A 14,809-nucleotide genomic window follows, 5' to 3' on the forward strand; every position below is an offset into this window, starting at 1 on the left:
GGACACATTATGCAAGTGAAAGCAAACACCTGAAAGACAGCATGGGTGAGGGACTTGGTGTATCGAGGGCTGGGTTTGTTGCCGGGCTGTCTGCGGTGCGCTCCCTGATTAATCAAAGCATTTTGTGGGTGAAACAAAGCCCTTTGCCTAAGCAAAGAAACAGAGCTTGCCAGAGGAAAAAGCCAAGTTAGCAGAGGATGGTTTCGATCCATCGACCTCTGGGTTATGGGCCCAGCACGCTTCCGCTGCGCCACTCTGCTCCAGGTGGGAAGAAGTAGCAAAAATAGGAGGATGTAATATGCTACCGGTCCCATGGGACAAAAACTCCAGGAAATTCTTTGGCTGGGAGGCCACCTGGCCTGGCGCTCGACGGCCACTTTCCACATTCTGCTTATAGAAGGCTTTGATGGGAAAAGATCTGTTCCTCTCTGTTTCAGGCAGCTCCTATTGACTTTGTAGAGTCTCACATGAGGCCAATGTAGAGCCCCTCCAAAGATCTCCTACGGATGTGAATGGGGAGTGGCTCCATCTGACTAAGTCGCAAGGTAGATTACTAGGCAGTGCCGTTGAGTTAGACAAGTCAACCCCAAGTCAAAGGTACTTAGAAAAAGCTCTGGCCCAGTCTTGGCTTTTCTTCTCCAATGGAAAGGCTTTCTAGCCTCAAAGATGCAATGGGCTGTCCTACATTTTCACAGTGGTGGTGTGTACGGCTGAAGAAAAGCATGTCTTTGGGTGGACTTGACCCACATCTGAATGTATTCACAGAGATGGCTACCAAGGCCTGAAGCAGGACTTTCTAAGACCTGCCAGGCGAGGCAAGCCGTCTGTTTCATGCCAAGGAGCATTGGTGGTTCAGTGGTAGAATTCTCGCCTGCCACGCGGGAGGCCCGGGTTCGATTCCCGGCCAATGCAACTAGGGTGGCTTTGTATTTATCGTCCCACAGGTAGCTCAGTTCCCTGACGCCCCCGAGATCGAGTACCTTGTCAAGGCTCATGTATATTGTCTAGAACCTGCTAGTCGGTGTGAATGTTTTTGAAACCACCTCCTCCAAATGACATCATGGAAAGCCATGGGGCCATACCGAAGGAAACGGTTGTTAATCGCCCACGGACATGCTTGGAGGTGTGACTCTGCCGCCAAGGGTTCCATGGATAACACCACAACCCTCACTACTGGCTGGAGAAGGAGCTTCTTCCCAAGGGATTCTGCTGTCCAAGGTCTCAGGAAAGACAAAAGGGAACTCTGAGGAGGAAGAGTGAAAACCTTTGAAATTGGGAAAATGGAGGCTGTCTTGGTGTCTAGCGGACAGAGCCTAACCCATCAATGCTGACACGGAGAGGTGCCTGGAGTTATAGCTGTCTAACGTGGTAGGTGTTCTGCTGCCATCTGATGGTTGGTTTCCACATTGCATTCTGAATGTTTTTAACTGGGTGATCTTAGACATATACAGCATTTAAATGTGAAGCTGCAAGTAGTAAAAAATGAGCAAATATATCTATGCTTTGAGTCTGTGGAATCTAGACCTAATGTGTCATGTCAATAGGCAGCGTACGGGGTAAAAAGGTGATCTTGAATCCTTTGCGCTTGAAGATTGCATCTCTGGCAACAGTGCCAGTGAGAGAGGCAACTGTTGGTGGCAGTGAAGGAGTTGATTGCTGGCAGGTGGTATATAGTAGTGGGATGCTGCATTGTGCTGTGCTGAATGAAACACAGTTACACAAAACAGATGGTGGACTTTATTCCGCGTAGCACATCAGAGAGCAGTGATCAACTAGAGCGCGCAAAAGTACCAGAGCCAAGGGGGATTAGCTCAAGTGGTAGAGCGCTCGCTTAGCATGCGAGAGGTAGCGGGATCAATGCCCGCATCCTCCAAAGGAAAGCCTTCCTCAAGGGTGAGACCTGCTTTTCATTTTTTTTCTTCAGGCTCGGCACTGAGCGCTGTGGGAAAAGCCTCCCCTCTCTAGTCAAAACGCCAAGCAGGAGTCATCCTCGTAACATGTGCCATGGCGATGACCCTCTCGGGCAGATGTGGCATCAGCCAATACCTTGACACAGAAGGACTAACACAAAGCATAAATTGCTTGCTTTGCCTGTCAGAAGTGGTGCAAGGCAGTGTTGGACCAAAGCAATCTATTACCCAAAGCACGGCCAGGCTTCCATGGCCAAGAGACAATAGTCCATTAGTGCCAAACGCGCAAGTGCCATGTAGAAGCTGAGAGTTTTCCACTGGTTTTATCACCACAATCGGGTCCCGCTTCCTTGACACAGAAGTGTGAAAGACCCAACCAGAACAGGGCTTTTGGAGGGAACTAGGGGTTAGCCTTCTGCCCACTGATTAGGGCCCATGGAGAGAGCAGATCATTCTCCAATGACGGACAACAACATGATGAACGCTGAGAGCGAGGCTTGGATTACAACTCTGTATAAAGACAATAAATCTTCCCTTCTGGAGTGGATGGAAAGATGTAATATTAACCTTGTACAGGTCAACGGTCAGAGGAAATATGGTGGCCCTGATGCAGACTGGGTTGGAGAAGATCCTGTTTGGGACAGAAGTATTTATCAACAATCTCCCTTAAGAAATCTATGAACATATAAATGAATTGCACAGTTCAGACTGTTGGCATATCGTATGAGTTTTGTCTTATGATGGACACATTATGCAAGTGAAAGCAAACACCTGAAAGACAGCATGTGTGAGGGACTTGGTGTATCGAGGGCTGGGTTTGTTGCCGGGCTGTCTGCGGTGCGCTCCCTGATTAATCAAAGCATTTTGTGGGTGAAACAAAGCCCTTTGCCTAAGCAAAGAAACAGAGCTTGCCAGAGGAAAAAGCCAAGTTAGCAGAGGATGGTTTCGATCCATCGACCTCTGGGTTATGGGCCCAGCACGCTTCCGCTGCGCCACTCTGCTCCAGGTGGGAAGAAACAGCAAAAATAGGAGGATGTAATATGCTACCGGTCCCATGGGACAAAAACTCCAGGAAATTCTTTGGCTGGGAGGCCACCTGGCCTGGCGCTCGATGGCCACTTTCCACATTCTGCTTATAGAAGGCTTTGATGGGAAAAGATCTGTTCCTCTCTGTTTCAGGCAGCTCCTATTGACTTTGTAGAGTCTCACATGAGGCCAATGTAGAGCCCCTCCAAAGATCTCCTACGGATGTGAATGGGGAGTGGCTCCATCTGACTAAGTCGCAAGGTAGATTACTAGGCAGTGCCGTTGAGTTAGACAAGTCAACCCCAAGTCAAAGGTACTTAGAAAAAGCTCTGGCCCAGTCTTGGCTTTTCTTCTCCAATGGAAAGGCTTTCTAGCCTCAAAGATGCAATGGGCTGTCCTACATTTTCACAGTGGTGGTGTGTACGGCTGAAGAAAAGCATGTCTTTGGGTGGACTTGACCCACATCTGAATGTATTCACAGAGATGGCTACCAAGGCCTGAAGCAGGACTTTCTAAGACCTGCCAGGTGAGGCAAGCCATCTGTTTCCTGCCAAAGAGCATTGGTGGTTCAGTGTTAGAATTCTCGCCTGCCACGCGGGAGGCCCGGGTTCGATTCCCGGCCAATGCAACTAGGGTGGTTTTGTATTTATCATCCCACAGGTAGCTCAGTTCCCTGACGCCCCCGAGATCGAGTACCTTGTCAAGGCTCATGTATATTATCTAGAACCTGCTAGTCGGTGTGAATGTTTTTGAAACCACCTCCTCCAAATGACATCATGGAAAGCCGTGGGGCCATACCGAAGGAAACGGTTGTTAATCGCCCACGGACATGCTTGGAGGTGTGACTCTGCCGCCAAGGGTTCCATGGATAACACCACAACCCTCACTACTGGCTGGAGAAGGAGCTTCTTCCCAAGGGATTCTGCTGTCCAAGGTCTCAGGAAAGACAAAAGGGAACTCTGAGGAGGAAGAGTGAAAACCTTTGAAATTGGGAAAATGGAGGCTGTCTTGGTGTCTAGCGGACAGAGCCTAACCCATCAATGCTGACACGGAGAGGTGCCTGGAGTTATAGCTGTCTAACGTGGTAGGTGTTCTGCTGCCATCTGATGGTTGGTTTCCACATTGCATTCTGAGTGTTTTTAACTGGGTGATCTTAGACATATACAGCATTTAAATGTGAAGCTGCAAGTAGTAAAAAATGAGCAAATATATCTATGCTTTGAGTCTGTGGAATCTAGACCTAATGTGTCATGTCAATAGGCAGCGTACGGGGTAAAAAGGTGATCTTGAATCCTTTGCGCTTGAAGATTGCATCTCTGGCAACAGTGCCAGTGAGAGAGGCAACTGTTGGTGGCAGTGAAGGAGTTGATTGCTGGCAGGTGGTATATAGTAGTGGGATGCTGCATTGTGCTGTGCTGAATGAAACACAGTTACACAAAACAGATGGTGGACTTTATTCCGCGTAGCACATCAGAGAGCAGTGATCAACTAGAGCGCGCAAAAGTACCAGGGCCAAGGGGGATTAGCTCAAGTGGTAGAGCACTCGCTTAGCATGCGAGAGGTAGCGGGATCAATGCCCGCATCCTCCAAAGGAAAGCCTTCCTCAAGGGTGAGACCTGCTTTTCATTTTTTTTCTTCAGGCTCGGCACTGAGCGCTGTGGGAAAAGCCTCCCCTCTCTAGTCAAAACGCCAAGCAGGAGTCATCCTCGTAACATGTGCCATGGCGTTGACCCTCTCGGGCAGATGTGGCATCAGCCAATACCTTGACACAGAAGGACTAACACAAAGCATAAATTGCTTGCTTTGCCTGTCAGAAGTGGCGCAAGGCAGTGTTGGACCAAAGCAATCTATTACCCAAAGCACGGCCAGGCTTCCATGGCCAAGAGACAATAGTCCATTAGTGCCAAACGCGCAAGTGCCATGTAGAAGCTGAGAGTTTTCCACTGGTTTTATCACCACAATCGGGTCCCGCTTCCTTGACACAGAAGTGTGACAGACCCAACCAGAACAGGGCTTTTGGAGGGAACTAGGGGCTTGCCTTCTGCCCACTGATTAGGGCCCATGGAGAGAGCAGATCATTCTCCAATGACGGACAACAACATGATGAACGCTGAGAGCGAGGCTTGGATTACAACTCTGTATAAAGACAATAAATCTTCCCTTCTGGAGTGGATGGAAAGATGTAATATTAACCTTGTACAGGTCAACGGTCAGAGGAAATATGGTGGCCCTCATGCAGACTGGGTTGGAGAAGATCCTCTGTTTGGGACAGAAGTATTTATCAACAATCTCCCTTAAGAAATCTATGAACATATAAATGAATTGCACAGTTCAGACTGTTGGCATATCGTATGAGTTTTGTCTTATGATGGACACATTATGCAAGTGAAAGCAAACACCTGAAAGACAGCATGTGTGAGGGACTTGGTGTATCGAGGGCTGGGTTTGTTGCCGGGCTGTCTGCGGTGCGCTCCCTGATTAATCAAAGCATTTTGTGGGTGAAACAAAGCCCTTTGCCTAAGCAAAGAAACAGAGCTTGCCAGAGGAAAAAGCCAAGTTAGCAGAGGATGGTTTCGATCCATCGACCTCTGGGTTATGGGCCCAGCACGCTTCCGCTGCGCCACTCTGCTCCAGGTGGGAAGAAATAGCAAAAATAGGAGGATGTAATATGCTACCGGTCCCATGGGACAAAAACTCCAGGAAATTCTTTGGCTGGGAGGCCACCTGGCCTGGCGCTCGATGGCCACTTTCCACATTCTGCTTATAGAAGGCTTTGATGGGAAAAGATCTGTTCCTCTCTGTTTCAGGCAGCTCCTATTGACTTTGTAGAGTCTCACATGAGGCCAATGTAGAGCCCCTCCAAAGATCTCCTACGGATGTGAATGGGGAGTGGCTCCATCTGACTAAGTCGCAAGGTAGATTACTAGGCAGTGCCATTGAGTTAGACAAGTCAACCCCAAGTCAAAGGTACTTAGAAAAAGCTCTGGCCCAGTCTTGGCTTTTCTTCTCCAATGGAAAGGCTTTCTAGCCTCAAAGATGCAATGGGCTGTCCTACATTTTCACAGTGGTGGTGTGTACGGCTGAAGAAAAGCATGTCTTTGGGTGGACTTGACCCACATCTGAATGTATTCACAGAGATGGCTACCAAGGCCTGAAGCCGGACTTTCTAAGACCTGCCAGGCAAGGCAAGCCATCTGTTTCCTGCCAAAGAGCATTGGTGGTTCAGTGGTAGAATTCTCGCCTGCCACGCGGGAGGCCCGGGTTCGATTCCCGGCCAATGCAACTAGGGTGGCTTTGTATTTATCGTCCCACAGGTAGCTCAGTTCCCTGACGCCCCCGAGATCGAGTACCTTGTCAAGGCTCATGTATATTGTCTAGAACCTGCTAGTCGGTGTGAATGTTTTTGAAACCACCTCCTCCAAATGACATCATGGAAAGCCATGGGGCCATACCGAAGGAAACGGTTGTTAATCGCCCACGGACATGCTTGGAGGTGTGACTCTGCCGCCAAGGGTTCCATGGATAACACCACAACCCTCACTACTGGCTGGAGAAGGAGCTTCTTCCCAAGGGATTCTGCTGTCCAAGGTCTCAGGAAAGACAAAAGGGAACTCTGAGGAGGAAGAGTGAAAACCTTTGAAATTGGGAAAATGGAGGCTGTCTTGGTGTCTAGCGGACAGAGCCTAACCCATCAATGCTGACACGGAGAGGTGCCTGGAGTTATAGCTGTCTAACGTGGTAGGTGTTCTGCTGCCATCTGATGGTTGGTTTCCACATTGCATTCTGGGTGTTTTTAACTGGGTGATCTTAGACATATACAGCATTTAAATGTGAAGCTGCAAGTAGTAAAAAATGAGCAAATATATCTATGCTTTGAGTCTGTGGAATCTAGACCTAATGTGTCATGTCAATAGGCAGCGTACGGGGTAAAAAGGTGATCTTGAATCCTTTGCGCTTGAAGATTGCATCTCTGGCAACAGTGCCAGTGAGAGAGGCAACTGTTGGTGGCAGTGAAGGAGTTGATTGCTGGCAGGTGGTATATAGTAGTGGGATGCTGCATTGTGCTGTGCTGAATGAAACACAGTTACACAAAACAGATGGTGGACTTTATTCCGCGTAGCACATCAGAGAGCAGTGATCAACTAGAGACGCGCAAAAGTACCAGAGCCAAGGGCGATTAGCTCAAGTGGTAGAGCGCTCGCTTAGCATGCGAGAGGTAGCGGGATCAATGCCCGCATCCTCCAAAGGAAAGCCTTCCTCAAGGGTGAGACCTGCTTTTCATTTTTTTTCTTCAGGCTCGGCACTGAGCGCTGTGGGAAAAGCCTCCCCTCTCTAGTCAAAACGCCAAGCAGGAGTCATCCTCGTAACATGTGCCATGGCGTTGACCCTCTCGGGCAGATGTGGCATCAGCCAATACCTTGACACAGAAGGACTAACACAAAGCATAAATTGCTTGCTTTGCCTGTCAGAAGTGGCGCAAGGCAGTGTTGGACCAAAGCAATCTATTACCCAAAGCACGGCCAGGCTTCCATGGCCAAGAGACAATAGTCCATTAGTGCCAAACGCGCAAGTGCCATGTAGAAGCTGAGAGTTTTCCACTGGTTTTATCACCACAATCGGGTCCCGCTTCCTTGACACAGAAGTGTGACAGACCCAACCAGAACAGGGCTTTTGGAGGGAACTAGGGGCTAGCCTTCTGCCCACTGATTAGGGCCCATGGAGAGAGCAGATCATTCTCCAATGACGGACAACAACATGATGAACGCTGAGAGCGAGGCTTGGATTACAACTCTGTATAAAGACAATAAATCTTCCCTTCTGGAGTGGATGGAAAGATGTAATATTAACCTTGTACAGGTCAACGGTCAGAGGAAATATGGTGGCCCTCATGCAGACTGGGTTGGAGAAGATCCTCTGTTTGGGACAGAAGTATTTATCAACAATCTCCCTTAAGAAATCTATGAACATATAAATGAATTGCACAGTTCAGACTGTTGGCATATCGTATGAGTTTTGTCTTATGATGGACACATTATGCAAGTGAAAGCAAACACCTGAAAGACAGCATGTGTGAGGGACTTGGTGTATCGAGGGCTGGGTTTGTTGCCGGGCTGTCTGCGGTGCGCTCCCTGATTAATCAAAGCATTTTGTGGGTGAAACAAAGCCCTTTGCCTAAGCAAAGAAACAGAGCTTGCCAGAGGAAAAAGCCAAGTTAGCAGAGGATGGTTTCGATCCATCGACCTCTGGGTTATGGGCCCAGCACGCTTCCGCTGCGCCACTCTGCTCCAGGTGGGAAGAAATAGCAAAAATAGGAGGATGTAATATGCTACCGGTCCCATGGGACAAAAACTCCAGGAAATTCATTGGCTGGGAGGCCACCTGGCCTGGCGCTCGATGGCCACTTTCCACATTCTGCTTATAGAAGGCTTTGATGGGAAAAGATCTGTTCCTCTCTGTTTCAGGCAGCTCCTATTGACTTTGTAGAGTCTCACATGAGGCCAATGTAGAGCCCCTCCAAAGATCTCCTACGGATGTGAATGGGGAGTGGCTCCATCTGACTAAGTCGCAAGGTAGATTACTAGGCAGTGCCATTGAGTTAGACAAGTCAACCCCAAGTCAAAGGTACTTAGAAAAAGCTCTGGCCCAGTCTTGGCTTTTCTTCTCCAATGGAAAGGCTTTCTAGCCTCAAAGATGCAATGGGCTGTCCTACATTTTCACAGTGGTGGTGTGTACGGCTGAAGAAAAGCATGTCTTTGGGTGGACTTGACCCACATCTGAATGTATTCACAGAGATGGCTACCAAGGCCTGAAGCAGGACTTTCTAAGACCTGCCAGGTGAGGCAAGCCATCTGTTTCCTGCCAAAGAGCATTGGTGGTTCAGTGTTAGAATTCTCGCCTGCCACGCGGGAGGCCCGGGTTCGATTCCCGGCCAATGCAACTAGGGTGGCTTTGTATTTATCGTCCCACAGGTAGCTCAGTTCCCTGACGCCCCCGAGATCGAGTACCTTGTCAAGGATCATGTATATTGTCTAGAACCTGCTAGTCGGTGTGAATGTTTTTGAAACCACCTCCTCCAAATGACATCATGGAAAGCCATGGGGCCATACCGAAGGAAACGGTTGTTAATCGCCCACGGACATGCTTGGAGGTGTGACTCTGCCGCCAAGGGTTCCATGGATAACACCACAACCCTCACTACTGTCTGGAGAAGGAGCTTCTTCCCAAGGGATTCTGCTGTCCAAGGTCTCAGGAAAGACAAAAGGGAACTCTGAGGAGGAAGAGTGAAAACCTTTGAAATTGGGAAAATGGAGGCTGTCTTGGTGTCTAGCGGACAGAGCCTAACCCATCAATGCTGACACGGAGAGGTGCCTGGAGTTATAGCTGTCTAACGTGGTAGGTGTTCTGCTGCCATCTGATGGTTGGTTTCCACATTGCATTCTGGGTGTTTTTAACTGGGTGATCTTAGACATATACAGCATTTAAATGTGAAGCTGCAAGTAGTAAAAAATGAGCAAATATATCTATGCTTTGAGTCTGTGGAATCTAGACCTAATGTGTCATGTCAATAGGCAGCGTACGGGGTAAAAAGGTGATCTTGAATCCTTTGCGCTTGAAGATTGCATCTCTGGCAACAGTGCCAGTGAGAGAGGCAACTGTTGGTGGCAGTGAAGGAGTTGATTGCTGGCTGGTGGTATATAGTAGTGGGATGCTGCATTGTGCTGTGCTGAGTGAAACACAGTTACACAAAACAGATGGTGGACTTTATTCCGCGTAGCACATCAGAGAGCAGTGATCAACTAGAGACGCGCAAAAGTACTAGAGCCAAGGGGGATTAGCTCAAGTGGTAGAGCGCTCGCTTAGCATGCGAGAGGTAGCGGGATCAATGCCCGCATCCTCCAAAGGAAAGCCTTCCTCAAGAGTGAGACCTGCTTTTCATTTTTTTTCTTCAGGCTCGGCACTGAGCGCTGTGGGAAAAGCCTCCCCTCTCTAGTCAAAACGCCAAGCAGGAGTCATCCTCGTAACATGTGCCATGGCGTTGACCCTCTCGGGCAGATGTGGCATCAGCCAATACCTTGACACAGAAGGACTAACACAAAGCATAAATTGCTTGCTTTGCCTGTCAGAAGTGGCGCAAGGCAGTGTTGGACCAAAGCAATCTATTACCCAAAGCACGGCCAGGCTTCCATGGCCAAGAGACAATAGTCCATTAGTGCCAAACGCGCAAGTGCCATGTAGAAGCTGAGAGTTTTCCACTGGTTTTATCACCACAATCGGGTCCCGCTTCCTTGACACAGAAGTGTGACATACCCAACCAGAACAGGGCTTTTGGAGGGAACTAGGGGCTAGCCTTCTGCCCACTGATTAGGGCCCATGGAGAGAGCAGATCATTCTCCAATGACGGACAACAACATGATGAACGCTGAGAGCGAGGCTTGGATTACAACTCTGTATAAAGACAATAAATCTTCCCTTCTGGAGTGGATGGAAAGATGTAATATTAACCTTGTACAGGTCAACGGTCAGAGGAAATATGGTGGCCCTCATGCAGACTGGGTTGGAGAAGATCCTCTGTTTGGGACAGAAGTATTTATCAACAATCTCCCTTAAGAAATCTATGAACATATAAATGAATTGCACAGTTCAGACTGTTGGCATATCGTATGAGTTTTGTCTTATGATGGACACATTATGCAAGTGAAAGCAAACACCTGAAAGACAGCATGTGTGAGGGACTTGGTGTATCGAGGGCTGGGTTTGTTGCCGGGCTGTCTGCGGTGCGCTCCCTGATTAATCAAAGCATTTTGTGGGTGAAACAAAGCCCTTTGCCTAAGCAAAGAAACAGAGCTTGCCAGAGGAAAAAGCCAAGTTAGCAGAGGATGGTTTCGATCCATCGACCTCTGGGTTATGGGCCCAGCACGCTTCCGCTGCGCCACTCTGCTCCAGATGGGAAGAAACAGCAAAAATAGGAGGATGTAATATGCTACCGGTCCCATGGGACAAAAACTCCAGGAAATTCTTTGGCTGGGAGGCCACCTGGCCTGGCGCTCGACGGCCACTTTCCACATTCTGCTTATAGAAGGCTTTGATGGGAAAAGATCTGTTCCTCTCTGTTTCAGGCAGCTCCTATTGACTTTGTAGAGTCTCACATGAGGCCAATGTAGAGCCCCTCCAAAGATCTCCTACGGATGTGAATGGGGAGTGGCTCCATCTGACTAAGTCGCAAGGTAGATTACTAGGCAGTGCCGTTGAGTTAGACAAGTCAACCCCAAGTCAAAGGTACTTAGAAAAAGCTCTGGCCCAGTCTTGGCTTTTCTTCTCCAATGGAAAGGCTTTCTAGCCTCAAAGATGCAATGGGCTGTCCTACATTTTCACAGTGGTGGTGTGTACGGCTGAAGAAAAGCATGTCTTTGGGTGGACTTGACCCACATCTGAATGTATTCACAGAGATGGCTACCAAGGCCTGAAGCAGGACTTTCTAAGACCTGCCAGGTGAGGCAAGCCATCTGTTTCCTGCCAAAAAGCATTGGTGGTTCAGTGTTAGAATTCTCGCCTGCCACGAGGGAGGCCCGGGTTCGATTCCCGGCCAATGCAACTAGGGTGGCTTTGTATTTATCATCCCACAGGTAGCTCAGTTCCCTGACGCCCCCGAGATCGAGTACCTTGTCAAGGCTCATGTATATTATCTAGAACCTGCTAGTCGGTGTGAATGTTTTTGAAACCACCTCCTCCAAATGACATCATGGAAAGCCATGGGGCCATACCGAAGGAAACGGTTGTTAATCGCCCACGGACATGCTTGGAGGTGTGACTCTGCCGCCAAGGGTTCCATGGATAACACCACAACCCTCACTACTGGCTGGAGAAGGAGCTTCTTCCCAAGGGATTCTGCTGTCCAAGGTCTCAGGAAAGACAAAAGGGAACTCTGAGGAGGAAGAGTGAAAACCTTTGAAATTGGGAAAATGGAGGCTGTCTTGGTGTCTAGCGGACAGAGCCTAACCCATCAATGCTGACACGGAGAGGTGCCTGGAGTTATAGCTGTCTAACGTGGTAGGTGTTCTGCTGCCATCTGATGGTTGGTTTCCACATTGCATTCTGAGTGTTTTTAACTGGGTGATCTTAGACATATACAGCATTTAAATGTGAAGCTGCAAGTAGTAAAAAATGAGCAAATATATCTATGCTTTGAGTCTGTGGAATCTAGACCTAATGTGTCATGTCAATAGGCAGCGTACGGGGTAAAAAGGTGATCTTGAATCCTTTGCGCTTGAAGATTGCATCTCTGGCAACAGTGCCAGTGAGAGAGGCAACTGTTGGTGGCAGTGAAGGAGTTGATTGCTGGCAGGTGGTATATAGTAGTGGGATGCTGCATTGTGCTGTGCTGAATGAAACACAGTTACACAAAACAGATGGTGGACTTTATTCCGCGTAGCACATCAGAGAGCAGTGATCAACTAGAGCGCGCAAAAGTACCAGAGCCAAGGGGGATTAGCTCAAGTGGTAGAGCGCTCGCTTAGCATGCGAGAGGTAGCGGGATCAATGCCTGCATCCTCCAAAGGAAAGCCTTCCTCAAGGGTGAGACCTGCTTTTCATTTTTTTTCTTCAGGCTCGGCACTGAGCGCTGTGGGAAAAGCCTCCCCTCTCTAGTCAAAACGCCAAGCAGGAGTCATCCTCGTAACATGTGCCATGGCGTTGACCCTCTCGGGCAGATGTGGCATCAGCCAATACCTTGACACAGAAGGACTAACACAAAGCATAAATTGCTTGCTTTGCCTGTCAGAAGTGGCGCAAGGCAGTGTTGGACCAAAGCAATCTATTACCCAAAGCACGGCCAGGCTTCCATGGCCAAGAGACAATAGTCCATTAGTGCCAAACGCGCAAGTGCCATGTAGAAGCTGAGAGTTTTCCACTGGTTTTATCACCACAATCGGGTCCCGCTTCCTTGACACAGAAGTGTGACAGACCCAACCAGAACAGGGCTTTTGGAGGGAACTAGGGGCTAGCCTTCTGCCCACTGATTAGGGCCCATGGAGAGAGCAGATCATTCTCCAATGACGGACAACAACATGATGAACGCTGAGAGCGAGGCTTGGATTACAACTCTGTATAAAGACAATAAATCTTCCCTTCTGGAGTGGATGGAAAGATGTAATATTAACCTTGTACAGGTCAACGGTCAGAGGAAATATGGTGGCCCTCATGCAGACTGGGTTGGAGAAGATCCTCTGTTTGGGACAGAAGTATTTATCAACAATCTCCCTTAAGAAATCTATGAACATATAAATGAATTGCACAGTTCAGACTGTTGGCATATCGTATGAGTTTTGTCTTATGATGGACACATTATGCAAGTGAAAGCAAACACCTGAAAGACAGCATGTGTGAGGGACTTGGTGTATCGAGGGCTGGGTTTGTTGCCGGGCTGTCTGCGGTGCGCTCCCTGATTAATCAAAGCATTTTGTGGGTGAAACAAAGCCCTTTGCCTAAGCAAAGAAACAGAGCTTGCCAGAGGAAAAAGCCAAGTTAGCAGAGGATGGTTTCGATCCATCGACCTCTGGGTTATGGGCCCAGCACGCTTCCGCTGCGCCACTCTGCTCCAGGTGGGAAGAAATAGCAAAAATAGGAGGATGTAATATGCTACCGGTCCCATGGGACAAAAACTCCAGGAAATTCTTTGGCTGGGAGGCCACCTGGCCTGGCGCTCGACGGCCACTTTCCACATTCTGCTTATAGAAGGCTTTGATGGGAAAAGATCTGTTCCTCTCTGTTTCAGGCAGCTCCTATTGACTTTGTAGAGTCTCACATGAGGCCAATGTAGAGCCCCTCCAAAGATCTCCTACGGATGTGAATGGGGAGTGGCTCCATCTGACTAAGTCGCAAGGTAGATTACTAGGCAGTGCCGTTGAGTTAGACAAGTCAACCCCAAGTCAAAGGTACTTAGAAAAAGCTCTGGCCCAGTCTTGGCTTTTCTTCTCCAATGGAAAGGCTTTCTAGCCTCAAAGATGCAATGGGCTGTCCTACATTTTCACAGTGGTGGTGTGTACGGCTGAAGAAAAGCATGTCTTTGGGTGGACTTGACCCACATCTGAATGTATTCACAGAGATGGCTACCAAGGCCTGAAGCAGGACTTTCTAAGACCTGCCAGGCGAGGCAAGCCGTCTGTTTCCTGCCAAAGAGCATTGGTGGTTCAGTGGTAGAATTCTTGCCTGCCACGCGCGAGGCCTGGGTTCGATTCCCGGCCAATGCAACTAGGGTGGCTTTGTATTTATCGTCCCACAGGTAGCTCAGTTCCCTGACGCCCCCGAGATCGAGTACCTTGTCAAGGCTCATGTATATTGTCTAGAACCTGCTAGTCGGTGTGAATGTTTTTGAAACCACCTCCTCCAAATGACATCATGGAAAGCCATGGGGCCATACCGAAGGAAACGGTTGTTAATCGCCCACGGACATGCTTGGAGGTGTGACTCTGCCGCCAAGGGTTCCATGGATAACACCACAACCCTCACTACTGTCTGGAGAAGGAGCTTCTTCCCAAGGGATTCTGCTGTCCAAGGTCTCAGGAAAGACAAAAGGGAACTCTGAGGAGGAAGAGTGAAAACCTTTGAAATTGGGAAAATGGAGGCTGTCTTGGTGTCTAGCGGACAGAGCCTAACCCATCAATGCTGACACGGAGAGGTGCCTGGAGTTATAGCTGTCTAACGTGGTAGGTGTTCTGCTGCCATCTGATGGTTGGTTTCCACATTGCATTCTGGGTGTTTTTAACTGGGTGATCTTAGACATCTACAGCATTTAAATGTGAAGCTGCAAGTAGTAAAAAATGAGCAAATATATCTATGCTTTGAGTCTGTGGAATCTAGACCTAATGTGTCATGTC

At 48.7% G+C, this 14,809-nt stretch overlaps 5 non-coding genes across 5 annotated transcripts; all 5 read left to right on the forward strand.

The window, feature by feature from the left end:
* The first annotated feature begins 841 nt into the window (after nt 1-841).
* TRNAG-GCC (transfer RNA glycine (anticodon GCC)) lies at nt 842-912 on the forward strand. Its single transcript has one exon. It is a non-coding gene; the product is annotated as a tRNA-Gly (tRNA).
* An 888-nt stretch (nt 913-1,800) lies between these two features.
* Nucleotides 1,801-1,873, forward strand: TRNAA-AGC (transfer RNA alanine (anticodon AGC)). The gene has a single exon. It is a non-coding gene; the product is annotated as a tRNA-Ala (tRNA).
* Nucleotides 1,874-4,452: 2,579 nt separating this feature from the next.
* TRNAA-AGC (transfer RNA alanine (anticodon AGC)) lies at nt 4,453-4,525 on the forward strand. The gene has a single exon. It is a non-coding gene; the product is annotated as a tRNA-Ala (tRNA).
* Nucleotides 4,526-6,147: 1,622 nt separating this feature from the next.
* TRNAG-GCC (transfer RNA glycine (anticodon GCC)) lies at nt 6,148-6,218 on the forward strand. Its single transcript has one exon. It is a non-coding gene; the product is annotated as a tRNA-Gly (tRNA).
* A 3,544-nt stretch (nt 6,219-9,762) lies between these two features.
* On the forward strand, nt 9,763-9,835 carry TRNAA-AGC (transfer RNA alanine (anticodon AGC)). The gene has a single exon. It is a non-coding gene; the product is annotated as a tRNA-Ala (tRNA).
* The last annotated feature ends 4,974 nt before the right edge of the window (nt 9,836-14,809 follow it).

Source organism: Staurois parvus, unplaced genomic scaffold (genome assembly GCF_062004578.1).
Source record: "Staurois parvus isolate SC_StPar_1 unplaced genomic scaffold, SC_StPar_1.0 ptg000860l, whole genome shotgun sequence".
NCBI classification, from domain to species: Eukaryota; Metazoa; Chordata; class Amphibia; order Anura; family Ranidae; genus Staurois; species Staurois parvus.